Consider the following 14,293-nt stretch of genomic DNA (forward strand, 5'->3'; position numbering starts at 1 on the left):
ACCCAATACCTTTCATTAGCACAAAAAGATTACCTTTTTAGCAGGAGGGCTGTGTGTGTGTGTGTGTGTGTAAGTGTGTGGGAGGGGGGCAGTGGGTGTGAAGGATAAATAAGGATAATCAAAGATGCTTGTGGTCCCACGGTGGGCTGAGCATGTTAAAACACAATCCCACAGTTACACACATCGTTGCAAGACATTACACACCTCACAACACACGCATCGAAGGGTTTGGGACAGTTTGAAGAGTTTCATTCCAAAAGGAATGACAGTGAAATGAAAGTAAAGCGGGTTATGGATTATAATTAAAGTTATGAGTCTTCTTAATCCCTAAATGCTCACAGTTTTAATGATAAAATCATTTGAGCAGTTGAAATACTAACTGATGAATTTTAGATAACATTAAATTGGGGTGAAACAACATAAAAGACATTATAAAGTAATTGATTGAGAAGAAAATCGTATTGAACTTCAGTTGTAAATTACATACACTAGCAGTCTCATAAGATCTTGTATTTGAGATTTATTACTGACTTTCAGCTGCACAGCCTCAACTTTTTGCATTGAACATTTTGGCTTTTTACTGCATCTTATAGCAATATGGAAAGAAACTACCTTTCCTCTGGTTATCAATATTAAACATTGATATGATTTGGATTCTATATACATATATAAAATAGGCACTTTGTCTGATGGGTAAACACAAGAAAGTAAGATTTTCTAGAGGCCCACTGTGCAAAGCAAATTCTTTTTGGAGGAATGAAGGATGCATTTATTCACAATACTGTGTAGAAGCACACACACACATACACACACATACATACTCACTCATTAGGCACATTTTAAGTAATCTTGAAGGACATGCCATCAGTAAAAACGTTACTAATGTATTTCCCCCGGCACAGGACAGCAGGCCTATTAATCTAAAACACAAACACACGCTACAGCACACACACACACACACACACACACACACTCACACACACTCACACACACTCACACACAGGCACCCACCATGTCCCTGGAGAGAAGGTCTTTAACAGTAACAAAGCAGCATCCAGTCCCGTACTTGCTTCCACCCTGGTTCCTCTTTCCATAAAAAAACAATCTGGAGAACGAGATTACACTTGCAAACACACACACTCACTCTCACACACACCCGTACCTTCATCCAGTGCCCATCAGATTTTGTGAATGAGGAAAATCTATATTTCATCTGAGAAGCTGAGGTGTTTGTGCACACGCTGAGTTTCTCTGTCATTAAGCCTAACCTCTGTGGCTCACCTAATCGGCTTGTTGCGTATTTGTGTACGTTCAATTCAGTATGTGAGGTTTTGAGAGAAGAAAGAATATGATGTGCGTGTCTGAGAGTCTGCGTGTGTGTTTGTGTAACTAGTGTTTGAGAGGTTGAGAGGTGAGGGAGAAGGAATCGAGGAAGAATTAAAGTTATCGACCGCCCATGGCATGCTCTTACACAGAGATCAAAGCTTAACCCTGATCAATGACTAATCCATTTCTGTGTGTGGGGGTTTGTATCATCTTTCTAGACAGCTACATTCATATTTTCAGACTCCAAATGTTTTATAAGCAGGTTGGATCTCAACCATTCCCTTTGATGTAAGAAGACTGAGGTCACGGTGGGGTCTCTGTGAGGCTAATGGTAACATCAGCTAGTATGCTGATAGTGGCAATGTTAACATGCTGATGTTTAGCAGGTTTAATGTGTATCATGTATACCGTCTTAATTCAGCGTGCTGGCAGGCTAATATCGGTATATTGGCACTATTAAAAGTCACGCTGACCTTTCGCAGGAATCAAACGCATTTCTCTCATTAGAATTTTGCCATGATGAAGATAAACGTAAAAGATCCTGGTGAGCGGACATGAATTTTTGATAAAATTCCATAAATGATCCACTGGGCACTTTTAAGGCCTCCATCTAATTTTCCGGGCAGTCCATTCAATAGTTGATAAATTTCATGGCGGCAGCAAGGGTAAAGCTAATTATTTATTGGTAATCCATCTGACGAGGCTAAACTGGAAACAACATGAAGATGCAGCTTACATCCATGTCTTTCAGACATTCGTGGTAAATTACAGTAACTGGAAAGTGTTTCGTGAGGTCACAGTGACCTTGAACTTTCACCACCGAATTTCAATTCAGTTCCTCCTCAATTCCAAAGGGGAGTTCGTGCCAACTTTGAAGAGATTCCCTCCAGGCGCCACAAGACAACCAAACGGTGTAGCAGACCATCCTTCACCCAGAGGGTTGCAAAACCGGTGCTACAACAAGCATCCCTTTCTGCTGAAGTGTCCTTGAGCAAGCGCTTGGAGCGTCGTTCTCCTGACCAGCATGAACCCTGCGTCACAGTAACGATCACTCAGAGTTCAACCAAATCACTTTCACTTTCCATACGCCAACAGAGCAGGAAGAAGTGTCTTTTTGCGAGCGAGGCCATCGGACTGCGGTGCAGTTAACCTACATGCGGCGTAAAAACTAATTGCCGGCCTCTGCAATGATTGCAAATGAATGACAGCGAAATGACAGACAATCAGACTGTGTTGCCCTGCGATTCCATTCATCAGGGTGAAATCTCAGTCTATCATTTTGCCTCTGTCTACCTTCATTAGCACATATTCACATGTAATGGCCGGGCACTGTGGTGGCCAATCAGACAAAGTAATGTAGTCGTTTGAAAGGAGGCTGGTGGTACGGTTAGTGTGTCGGTGTGTCTAATTCCCTACTTTGTTCTCAGACATATTTTAATGGAACTGTTGAAACATTTGGCTCCTTTCACCCCATTTGGCTAAATCACTGAGCGCGAAAAAAAAAATATATAGAATGCAATATGGTTATTACTCTTTCTCTAATCACATCATGGGGGGAGGTAAATGTCTTCGACGTGAAAGTGCTCGGCTCATGAGCTTTAGTCATCTTGTTTCCCGTAAAACTCAAAGAGACAAAGTGTCATTCTCTTTTTTTTCCCACAGTCACCTCACGATGCTCCCAAATGTATCCGCCAGCTGACACGACCACACGCGTGTCGTTTGTTATTTGGCTGAGAGGGTACCCAGGTGTGTTTTTCCTCTCTTCCTGCTTTGTTTTGTGGTCTCAATATCTCCAAGGTGAGCAAATAAAGATGACTCAGTAGAAACAACACTTTCACTCTGTGCCAAAGACCGGAGGACAAATCTGTACAAACATGCTTCTACTGTTTTTTTGGGGGGTTCTAATATCTGTGTGAATAGCAGAGCAGTATGTTTACGGCCACGTCGGAGTTATGTCAAATCCAATTCAACTATTGACACAAAGCACCCATGATGCACGTGTCCCCAGCGTTTATTTGGGTATTCATAAGCAACAAAAGGATGAGGAATCATAGGGAAATGTGTGGGACGTTCTCTGAAGCCTGATAGAGAAGCAGCCCCATCTTCAGGATTTAAGTGTGACTGGAAAACAAACTGAGCCCCCCCCCTCACCCCCAAATAAAGTAAATGTTTTGCATTCCAGTGCATCTCTTCTCGTCTCAGCAAAAGCCAATGAGCCTCCAGAGAGCAGCGCGCCGGTGAACTTGCTGTAAGAGGAAACTACCTGTGTCCGCCACGGCACAGAACAATGCAGTCTTTTTCTTTTTTTTTACAGAAAACACTGTATCCGCACATTTTGTAGGAGACGCTGCAGCACTTTGCCGGGTGTAATAAAGGTGTTCTCTTACACAGCGGTGACTTAGTGAACCATATCCTGGAAGAGGTCGGCCGAGGACTCAGCGTTCCTGAAAACAAGTTGCTGGGCTTCGCTGCAGCTCGAGAGCACAAACGCATGCACACGAATACGAAGTCAAGAGCAGAGCAAGCTCAGGATTTTATTTCACACACCCACCCTGGGAGATCGGCCGTGCTCTCTAACCCCTTCCTGTGTACACGGACCGGCCTCTCAAATATTACTGAGTCCAGACGGAGGGGGGGGGACCTTTGCAGAACAAAAGGAAGAAATGATAAAGAAGGGCTTGCTGGTGACACCCTGTCCTTTCACCCCCCTCTCTTGACTCAGTTATGGTCGGAGAAACACAACAAAGATGTAGAAAACTGGAAGGGAAAAAAATGGATTGACACGAAAGGGGTCATTTTTTGAAGAGGGGCAGATTGGGGGCGATGAAAGGGAGGGAGAGAGGAATGTTGCAAAGCGCAGTGGGGAAGAAGAGATGGAAAGAGGAATACGGACACAAGACCAAGAAAGTGAAAGGGATAAAGCAGAGTCACCTTGCCAAGAGGGGGTCAAAGTGAAGTCTCTTTGTAACGGGCCTGAGGTGTCAACAAGCCGCTTACATTTTATCAGAATAAAACTGCAAAACTGTGAGTATTATGATGGAGTTTAATTCCTCTAATCAACTGCACAGATCCGAGCCAATAGTGCTTGAGTGTGTATGTGTGCGTCCAAAAGAGCTGGCAGCCATCGATAGGTGTGAGACAGATGTGCGTGTCGGTCATTACTGTAATCGCTCCATTTACTTCATCTAGCCTGGGAGGGACGGCTGGTCAGCACCATCTGGACACAAAGACACACGAGCACATACAAGGCAATCGGCCGCCATGGTTGGGGTTTCGTGGGTAGTCAGCCAGCAACAGGAGGCAAGCTCTGAGACGATCATTACGCGTGTGTGTCTGTCTGTGACAGCGTGCATGCATTCGCCACCTTTGTCAACCCCCATCCCTTGTCTCCGCCATCCCTTTTTTTAATCCATTCTTTGGCCGCCTCGAGTCCAACTGCTCCCGTAATACATGAATCTGTCACGTTCCCCAGGGACTACAAGAGAAAATGAAAAAGGCTGCGAAGAGAAGTAAAGTGTGGACTTGTTCGAGACTCCCAATGCCTGAGGAGACGATGGTCGCCGTGGTGTGTGTGCGTGTGTGCGCGTGTGTGTGTGTGTGTGGATGAAAAATACAGGGACCTCAAGCTCATCTACATGTAATTTTCTCCCCTGACTGAGAACAGGGGAGGGGTGATGAGGAGAGGAGGAGAGGAGGAGTTGAGGGGAGAGACAGAGCGAGCCAGGATGAAGCTTCGGACTCAAGAGCGCCGGCTGATTGTCAAGCAACACGTAGCCATGGAAACGGCGAATGGAGAGATTGAGGAGGAGAGGTGAAGGAACAAGAGGAGAAAGAAAAGCAACGACGGCGACACTTCAGGTTACAACTAAATATCTGAGGGATCGGATTGGTGATTTGCGGTGCAACATTGGAGCGTAATATTACATCCAAGCACATGTGATGTTTCAGCTACAGTCAAGAGCTGGTAGTTTAAATGTTGCTTCGGGATACATTTCTTTCGATTTGCCCTTTTACTCCGGCTGTTTGCATTACTCAGCAACGACTCTGTTCAGATCTTCTCTTGAATATTTATCGCCAACAGCGGGCCAAGTGCATATCGCTATTCTGCTTTGGCTCCTCTGCTCCTTCATCACTCTACTCTCCGTCTCATCTGTAATTCTGTAAGCTCGCAGCCACTCCTCATTCTCTAAACCGTTAAACACCCTCCCTTATTCCCTTCTGTCTCTCCATTGGCTCCCTCTCCCGCTCCACTGTCCTGAGATGTCTTTTCCTGGCCTCCACCCGTCCGTCCCTGCAGAGCAGAGCTGACATTGGGTATGAGGTCAGACAGAGAGATGGGCAGCATGCTCCTGCTGTCAGCGGGGCTCAGAATGGGCTAAAATACAGTGTGTGTGTGTGTGTGTGTGTGTGTGTGTGTGTGTGTGTGTGTGTGTGTGTGTGTGTGTGTGTGTGTCTTGAGACACCCAGGGGACACCCTCACTAGCCTCGGGCTCCGGACAGGCAAACCTACACAAGCCCCCACACGTTCAGTCTCACAATTTTGTGGCCATGTGATAGCAGAGCACATATCGCATAGAGGGCATTCATTCAAGCTGCATAATGATGCAAATACACAACATGAAAAGTGTAAAGAGCGTTTCCCCAAAACCACACACACACACACACACACACACATAAGCACTCATTCAAACAGTTTGTGGCATGGGATTATAGATTTCAGAAAGGACAAATTCGCTTGGAGAACCGCCATGGATTATTGGCTGGCATGACCAGTGTTGTGAACAATGGAAATACTGTGTTCACTGATGACGATGAATGCTGAGCACTTTAACGTTCAAAATAAAGACGTAAACCTGTAAAGGTCATTCACATCTATTACGAATATTTACGTCACATGAAGAGAAAAATCGATTCCGTGAATTTAATCCACTGTTTAAAGCAGACATTGAGCCAAGAGGGAGTGATTGTAGAAAATGAAGTGGGTGTATGAACATGTGAATCCTGCATAATCTTGGTTAAACTGCATTTACACGGTGTAGGCAGTACTACAGATGAGGACATTTGACTTCTGTTTAATCATTCTTTAGAGGCGATGCTTAAAACATCCATTTGTAGGCATTGCATAACCCTGTGTATCCATCAATTTGTGAGAATAATGCGCTGACTTCTCCAGTCAGCCTTTTTTCAAACGGCAATATGATTAAATTCATGTTTTAAGGTTAAACGCAGAAAGTGGAGGATCTTTTAAAGGTTAATCATGGCTGCGATATTTCAAGTAACACAGAAATGTCCCATTCCTCCGTGTTTTCACATACATATGGCATAACATGCGTAATAGGATGTCATGGCTAGGGTCACTTTGGATTATATTTTAGGGACGCCATCAGAACCATTGTACCACACTGCCCTCATGTGGTAAGGCTGCACATTGCATTCGTTAGTAGGAACGGGGATGGAAAAGACCTCCTCTACTATATTTGGATGAATAGAATGAAAGAAGATCCTTCCCTATTTTTAACAGCAGTAACCACATTTTAAAGATTCAAAGATAAAACCTCAAAAAATGTCACATCCGTTTTGCATCCATAAGTGTGTTTACTTAAACCTTACACATGCATCACAGGTGTAACACCTGTGCTGAAGGTGTCCCTGTAGTTGGGTCTTCCTTGGCAGCTCAGCTTACCTGGTAAAGTAGCCGGCACACAGTATAATGAAGACAGCCCATACCGCTGTGTAACAGTGTCAGGTTACCCTGTCGCTCAAGCTGTGGATCCTTTTTCCAGCCGATGGCCAAAGACTTAACGCTGTGACGGCGGAATAGAGTGTGTTATTCTTATTAGTGAGGAAACATCCCGTTAAGATTTCTGATCTCGCTCAAAAGGGTTAAGGCTTCTCGCTTCTCTCTTTCCTAGTTTCACATCCACTACACACCAAAGCGAGTAGTGGTGCTATTGCACTTGTTTATTTTTCCCATGGCTGAGGCCACCGGTGCAGGCAGCAACAGTGGAGGTTCGGGCAGCGGAGGCGTAGCGGGAGTGCGTGTTGCCCAGGAGCCCCCTCTCAAAGCTGGGGTGGTGTTGTCAGATGAGAGGGTGGACTTCCTTCGGGAGCAGGTCTTCTGTGTGCTGCGGGTGAAGACGGACAAGTGGAACCGCTTTATCGGCGCAGAGGAGAACCAGAAGATTATTATGGATTTCCTGGACCACATCTGGACCAACAGACTGCTGCTCTTCACTGGACCCGGAGGGACACTGCATGCAGGGGATGCTCAGGTAAGAAATACAGAGAGGCCACAGGTAAATTAACATAGGCCCAACCTCAGATTATTGAAAGTGAAGGCACCTGCTTCCATACGTGTCGTTTTCAACCATTTACAACCATAAAAAAGTAAATTTTGGAGGCAAATTCAACATTACAGCATTGAGTCGACATTGAACGGCACAGTTCATCTATTGCTTTTCTGTGGTTTTATATATTCAGTATGTTTGAAAGTCTATATATTTATACCTATATAAATATATTTATACCGAGCTAAAGAAAGTGTGCATACGTACAGATTGTCAAACAATGAGACACATTTCACATTCACATTGCTATTTGCCTGGGTGATGTGACGATGCTGTTAATTAAATGATTCCTCACACCCAGAGAATGTCCAAACAAACACCATCATTCACACGCGATTAGACATTAAGAAAGTTTATTCAGCTATTAAACAAGACAATATGTTGACATGCAGATTCCACCAAACTCTAAAATGATAATCTCTTGTCATTCTGTCATAAAAACCAGACAAACAGAGAAACTCAAGCGATAAGAGTGACATGGACTCACATAACCATTAGGTTTCACTCTCTGAAATAAGTCACTTTTGTTTTGGCACCTGTGAAGACGTCCCCACCGTGGAAGACCAAGCTACTGTGTGTGCTGAAGAAGGGCGTCAAGAGAATTGCCCTTCACGGATTCAGACACCAACTGTGGCTGGGGGAAGTTCCTGGATACCCCATGGAGCACCTGCCTGTTGTCATCTCTGAGGTCAGCCAGTGCGTGTGTGTGTGTGTGTGTGTGTGTGTGTGTGTGTGTGTGTGTGTGTGTGTGTGTGTGTGTGTGTGTGTGTGTGTGTGTGCGCGTGTGTGTGTGTGTGTCTCAAATATGAATACAGCCACGAATGAGGCTTTTGAACATTTGGCTTCCCGAACTCCGTGCGGTGCTGCCAGGACTTGATGGAGAGATGCATGCTGGGTTGGTAATAGAGTGCAAGTGTCCTCCCACTAAAAAGCTTGCGTGCAACTTACTGCATAGGTGCTAGTGTGTGCGCTGTCCCACGGTCTGAACCACGAGGACTGGCCGCGGGTGGTGTCTGATGACATCCACCGGCACCTGGAGAAGCTGAGGAGCCGGGTGGTGACTATGAGAGGCCGCGCTGAGGGACGGACCCTGCTGCCCCTACCACTGTGTGTGGAGAGGGCCCGGCCTCAGGACGTTGAACTCGGGTCAGTGTGCAGGCTGATGAGTCATTTGCATTGCTCCTTTCTGACACAAAAATGGTGTAAAAACACAGCTTTTGTCCGGGAAATGCGTAGCTAAGAAGCTGGAATTAAAGATGATTTACTCTGTCTTTATTCGTAGCTAAAAGTTGTTGTTGTAATAAAAAACAAAAGTCTTGAGGCACCACTCAACACATGTTGATCTTATGACCCGGTTCATTGGTCAACTCGTAGCAGGAAGTGACAATACTAAATAAAATAAAATCAAATAAATGCTAAAGTAAATATGCATGTAAACATCTAACGTGTTACTGTCACTGTTACTTGTACTTGTTGAGCTGATTACAGTATTTAAAAAAAAACACTTACAAAAAGGTTAGGTTTAAAAACAATTTAAAAACAAATGCACATTTGAATTAAAGACGACTGAACTTGAAGTGCAAAAATGTTACCATATTTCAGGACACATTAGGGTTATCCCTATCCCCATACCCTATTAAAACGTTCACATTAAGGGAAAACGTTCTTTGTATTAGAAGTTTCCTGAATATGCTTTTTGTTTCAAATCCAAAGGAATGTGACTGTAATGACACTTTACTAGAATAATGTGTAATTTTCCGTCTGTACTTTCATGATCCAAAGCCCATACTCTCTGTCTCCCTCAGCCCCTCCGGTTGGCCACTGGACCACGGCTTGTTATACTCCGTAGAGACTCTGATAGTTCAGTGGTCTGGACAGATATGGAACGTCCTGAAGAAAGACTCTAGCACCGCGCTGCACCAAGGAGACCACCCCGGCCCCAGTGCGGAGCTCCACTTTTGGGCCACTCAGAGGGAAAACCTGCTGGGCATTCAGTCACAAGTATGACGCTGGTTATGTGGAAGTTGGGAGGGGGAAGGTCAATTCAAATTGCAAAATGAAACCGCATTTCTTAACCACTAATAGTTTTTACATAATAAACACTCCACTAATGATCGTTCAAAAATGTTCACATATGATGTCAAATTTAAATCCGAGGTATTCTTGAATTTCAGGTGTACCTACCAAAGTGGTGACGGAGAATAAGTTTGTTTAATATTTTCACGTTTTCAGATCCAGAGCCCCAAAGTGGAGCACATCATGGAGATCCTGAGGAGAGTCAAGAGCAGCTACTATTCCTCCTTCAAGGACATTTGCCTCAAAGTCAATGAGGGTAGGTTACTTCCTCATTTAGCGGTGCTAATTAAAGATTAGCATCATTCAGTCCTCACAGCCCAAACTCCCAGTCCAACGTGATCTCCAAAACCTGTTCGTAAAAATGTATAAGAAATATTTGACATAGAAATTCGTAACAATACATACTAACTGGCGGTGGTTAACCACGCCCCTTGAGTGAACGTCTCTCTGCCATGTTGGATTTTTTGAGGGGGTTAGGGTTAGTATTGTATTCTTACAATTTAACATTGATTTCTCGTTAAAAATGCAATCATAACACGTCTATTTTACATCGTTAGGCTTCACAAAGTGTGTTTACGGGGTGCAGGTCCCCATTCACTTTGAATAGGGTGACGTCATCAGTTGCAGTCCGTATTTATTTAGTATGTATCACTACGAATTTGTATCTTCAAGATTTTCGTGTACATTTTTACGAACAGGTTTTTGAGATCAGGCTTCCCAGTCAGTGTGTCAATATGTGCTGCTACATGTGTACACGTGTACAGCTATTATCAATGTTCATTCCTCAAATAGAAAAACAACATAGTTGCACTTTTTGTGTTTCGTCGACCTCTTTTGGCAGATGTGGGCAACGCGGCAGTCACAGCGCCGCTCTGGCTACGAATTGCCAATTTCAGAACAAAACTGTGTGAATTAGAAGTATTTTAAACGGCCTACCTATTGGCATCATGTTATTTGTTACGTCAGCGGTGGTGGAAGCGGAGGACATCGATCGGTATCTACGCCCTCTCAGGAGGCTGATCAGCAGCCTGGAGGAGAGGAGCTTGCCGCAGGTAGACGCTCTGCTGCCTCCTCTTTTCCACACGCTGTGTCTCATCTGGAGCCATTCTCAGTACTACTGCACCCCACAACGAATGGTGGTCCTCCTACAGGAGTTCTGCAACCTGATCATTGAAAAGGTACGGCGATATACGTATATGTGTGACCGAGAGGGAGACAGAACTTCCTAACGTGGATTGTGTGTCTGAATCCAGGCCTTCGCCTACCTCCTCCCAGAGGAGCTGTTTAAGATGGAGCTCGAGGAGGGGATGGAAAGAGTGCAGATAACCATCTCAGTTCTGCGCGTCTTCAAGCGGCTGTTTCACTCTCACCGGCAGCGGATTCCCAGCTACTACAGGCACGGCCGGGCCGTCAAGCTTTGGGACTTTCCGGCCACGCTTGTGTTCCAGCGTTCGGACCGCATCGTGGAGAGGCTGCTGATGGTCGAGGTGCGTGGGTGGACGGTCATGTCTTAGTTTCATTGGAGGATTAGCGATGTCCACGTGGCAACACTATTTCAATCACATGTACATCAACTGCTGTATGATGATTTTTATATATATGTTTTGTATATATGTCTATACATAAATTCAGTATTACTGAATACATATATTACATATATTCAGTATTATTAGTGGAGTATTACTATGGTGCTATCACCCTGACCCTTCATTTATTGGTCTCCTTTGATCTACAGGAACTTTTTGCAACAGCGCTGGACTTTCTAAAACTGGAGAAGGTTGAACTGGGTGGATCAAGAGGGAAAGTCCTCAGTGAGATGGTCTTCAGTATCAGTGAGGAGTTTCATGACCACTGGAGGACCCTCAGAGAGAACAAATATGACCCCCTGAACTATACTGAGGATGTGAGGCCTAAACATTTTGGTGACATAGTTTGTGATTTTCTTTGATCTCACGCTGCCATGTCTTCAATAAACCCGCGGGGTGTGATTCACAGGAATTTATAAGTGGCTTTGGTAGGCACAGCCAAATAATAAGAAATTGGATGTTATTTTTCTGCCCCGCAGGACAGTAATTGAAAACCAGTTAACCAAAGTAGTTGCTAAGCAACATGTAATAATCAGTGACACAAATTATTATCAGTTAGTGCATTATTTCTATTTAATTTACTGGATATTTTGGAACTATTTTTTACGAGAGTGAAGCAGCCAATTAAATCAGAAATTGATCTGTGTGATAATATGCATTTAGCAAATATGTTATTATTCCACACATTTACTGATCAACTAATCCATGGAGAAATGAATGCACATCATGAAATGTAATGACATAAACAAAACATTGTCTGATAAGATGAGTGGACTTACAGTTCTTTATCAGCTAAAATATCCATAACTTTCATGGCCAATGCCCTCTTGTTTCTAGGATTTTGTGCACCACTACAGGCGTTTCATGGAGCACAACAGAGATTTTGACCAGAGGCTGGGGACTGTGCTCAATCTGGCCTTTCAACACTCCAGAAACCTGAAGTCCACCTTTAAGGTTGGTCTTTTACATCGTCTCCCCCTTTAAACAATCCCTTCGCTGTGTTTAGTGATAAAATGTCATGTGATTTGAGAAGTTAAGTAAGTGAAATGTAATTTTGTTGGGATTTAATATATTTAAAAAAATAACTGCAGTGATTTTATGTCCAATCTAGTTGTTGAAGATTTTCAGCGCCCTGCTCGAGAGACCTCAGATCCACCAGCTGTTCTCTCCGAACTACGACGTCCTGTTACACATGTTCAACCAGGACGTAGACCACTGTCAGTCAATGCTTGATCGACACAGAGATGGGGTAAGAAACAGAACAAAAAAAGGATATTCTCAATGAATTTTGCATTATGCAATTCCCTCAGAATATACAAAAATGCAGCCGTATGATGAGACAGCTGCCTCAATGCTATGACCTTGAGGTCTGGGTTTAATGTGACATATATTTTAATTTGAGCTATCAACGTCTTTAGTAAAAGTATTAACATGAATCAGTAAATCAGGCAAGTTAATTCCGCCTTTGTGTCTCAGCTGCGGTCGGGCTGTAACATCCTGGGGAAGAACATGCCGTCGGTGGCCGGAAACCTCAAATGGTCGCAGGAGCTTCGGATTCGCATCCTCACCCATCGGAGCAACCTCTGCCAACTGGCCCACATGTACGGACCAACCGCACTCATCCCACTCCGAAATAATGACCTCACTCAACAACTGTGCAACTGATCTGTATTATTATATGCGCTGTAATGCAGATGACATTTATGTTTTACCTTTTCTTTATTTTTCGTTCCCTTCCTCCGTCCCGCTCCACCTTCCAGGCCTCTGGGGTGTGCAGAAGCAGACGATGTCCTCCGAAAGTGTGAGCGCGTTCTTGAGGTTCTGGACCAGCAGGACGAGGAGCTGTTCTCAGAGTGGACCGAGGGCCTGGAGGACGTCTGTCAAAGCCATCTTAAGGAACCACTGCTCACACTGGACACGGACAGAGGCCTGTTTCAGGTCAACTTCAGCCCTGCAGTAAGAGCAAAGAATTACTACACCGTTTTTCAATCTAATTGTGTTGCATACATTGAACTACTGTGCAGCGGTAAAACGCATGATGGACAGTCCTTCCACATTTATAAAAATATGATTAATTAAATGTCTACATCAAATAACATCACTGATTACTACAAAATAAGAAGATGTAACTTGAGCACAAAATGAACTGAACGCGTCCACTTTTTAGTCATCTAATTCTCCTCCTGTTCCCTCTGTGCCCGTCCCCAGTTGACATCCGTGCTCAGGGAGGTGAAGTATCTGAGCATGCTGAAGAACCAAAACATTCCCAAAGCAGCTCTCCAGCTCTACTCTAAACGGGAGAGGCTCTACATGGTGGGTGACCAGGCTCCACGTGGCTTCATCGTAGCGTCAAACTTAACCTGCGATATATGTTGAAAAAGACGTTCACGTGGCAATGTATCCTGCAGTACATACAGACCATGACCTTGGTGACCCAATGGTACAACCAGCTCCGCAGCACTATCCTGGCTGTAGAGCTGGGATTGGTGAAAGACGAGATGGATAGAACGAGGCAACAGTTGGAGCCGGCCCTCCGGGAGCTGAGCTGGGCTCAGGACGACCTATGGGACTACATCCAGAGCACACGGGACCTGGTCAAGGTACTGGACATTTCCTCTGTGTTTTAAGGAGACCTCATGGCTGCATTGTCAACTAAAAAAAGTCTAGTGCTTGTGTTTATTTCGTAGCATAGTCACAGTATTCCGATATATTTTGATAAAAGGATCCTGTTGCGTTTTTTGCTGAAATGGGAGAAGTGATGGTCTATTTGAGAAATTCTTGAATACCAGTATTACAAACTGCAGTGAACATGTTGCCTGGCAATGCAGCATCAATCCTGGCATTTTTCTGATGTGGTCCAAGCCAGCTTCCTCAATTATAGCAAACACTTTGAAAACATGCAGCTGTCAACTGAAGGGATAATAATTGCTGTTTTTTGCTGCTTCCAGAGCCTTTCTA

This window comes from Gasterosteus aculeatus, chromosome 3, assembly GCF_964276395.1.
Source record: "Gasterosteus aculeatus chromosome 3, fGasAcu3.hap1.1, whole genome shotgun sequence".
NCBI lineage: Eukaryota > Metazoa > Chordata > Actinopteri > Perciformes > Gasterosteidae > Gasterosteus > Gasterosteus aculeatus.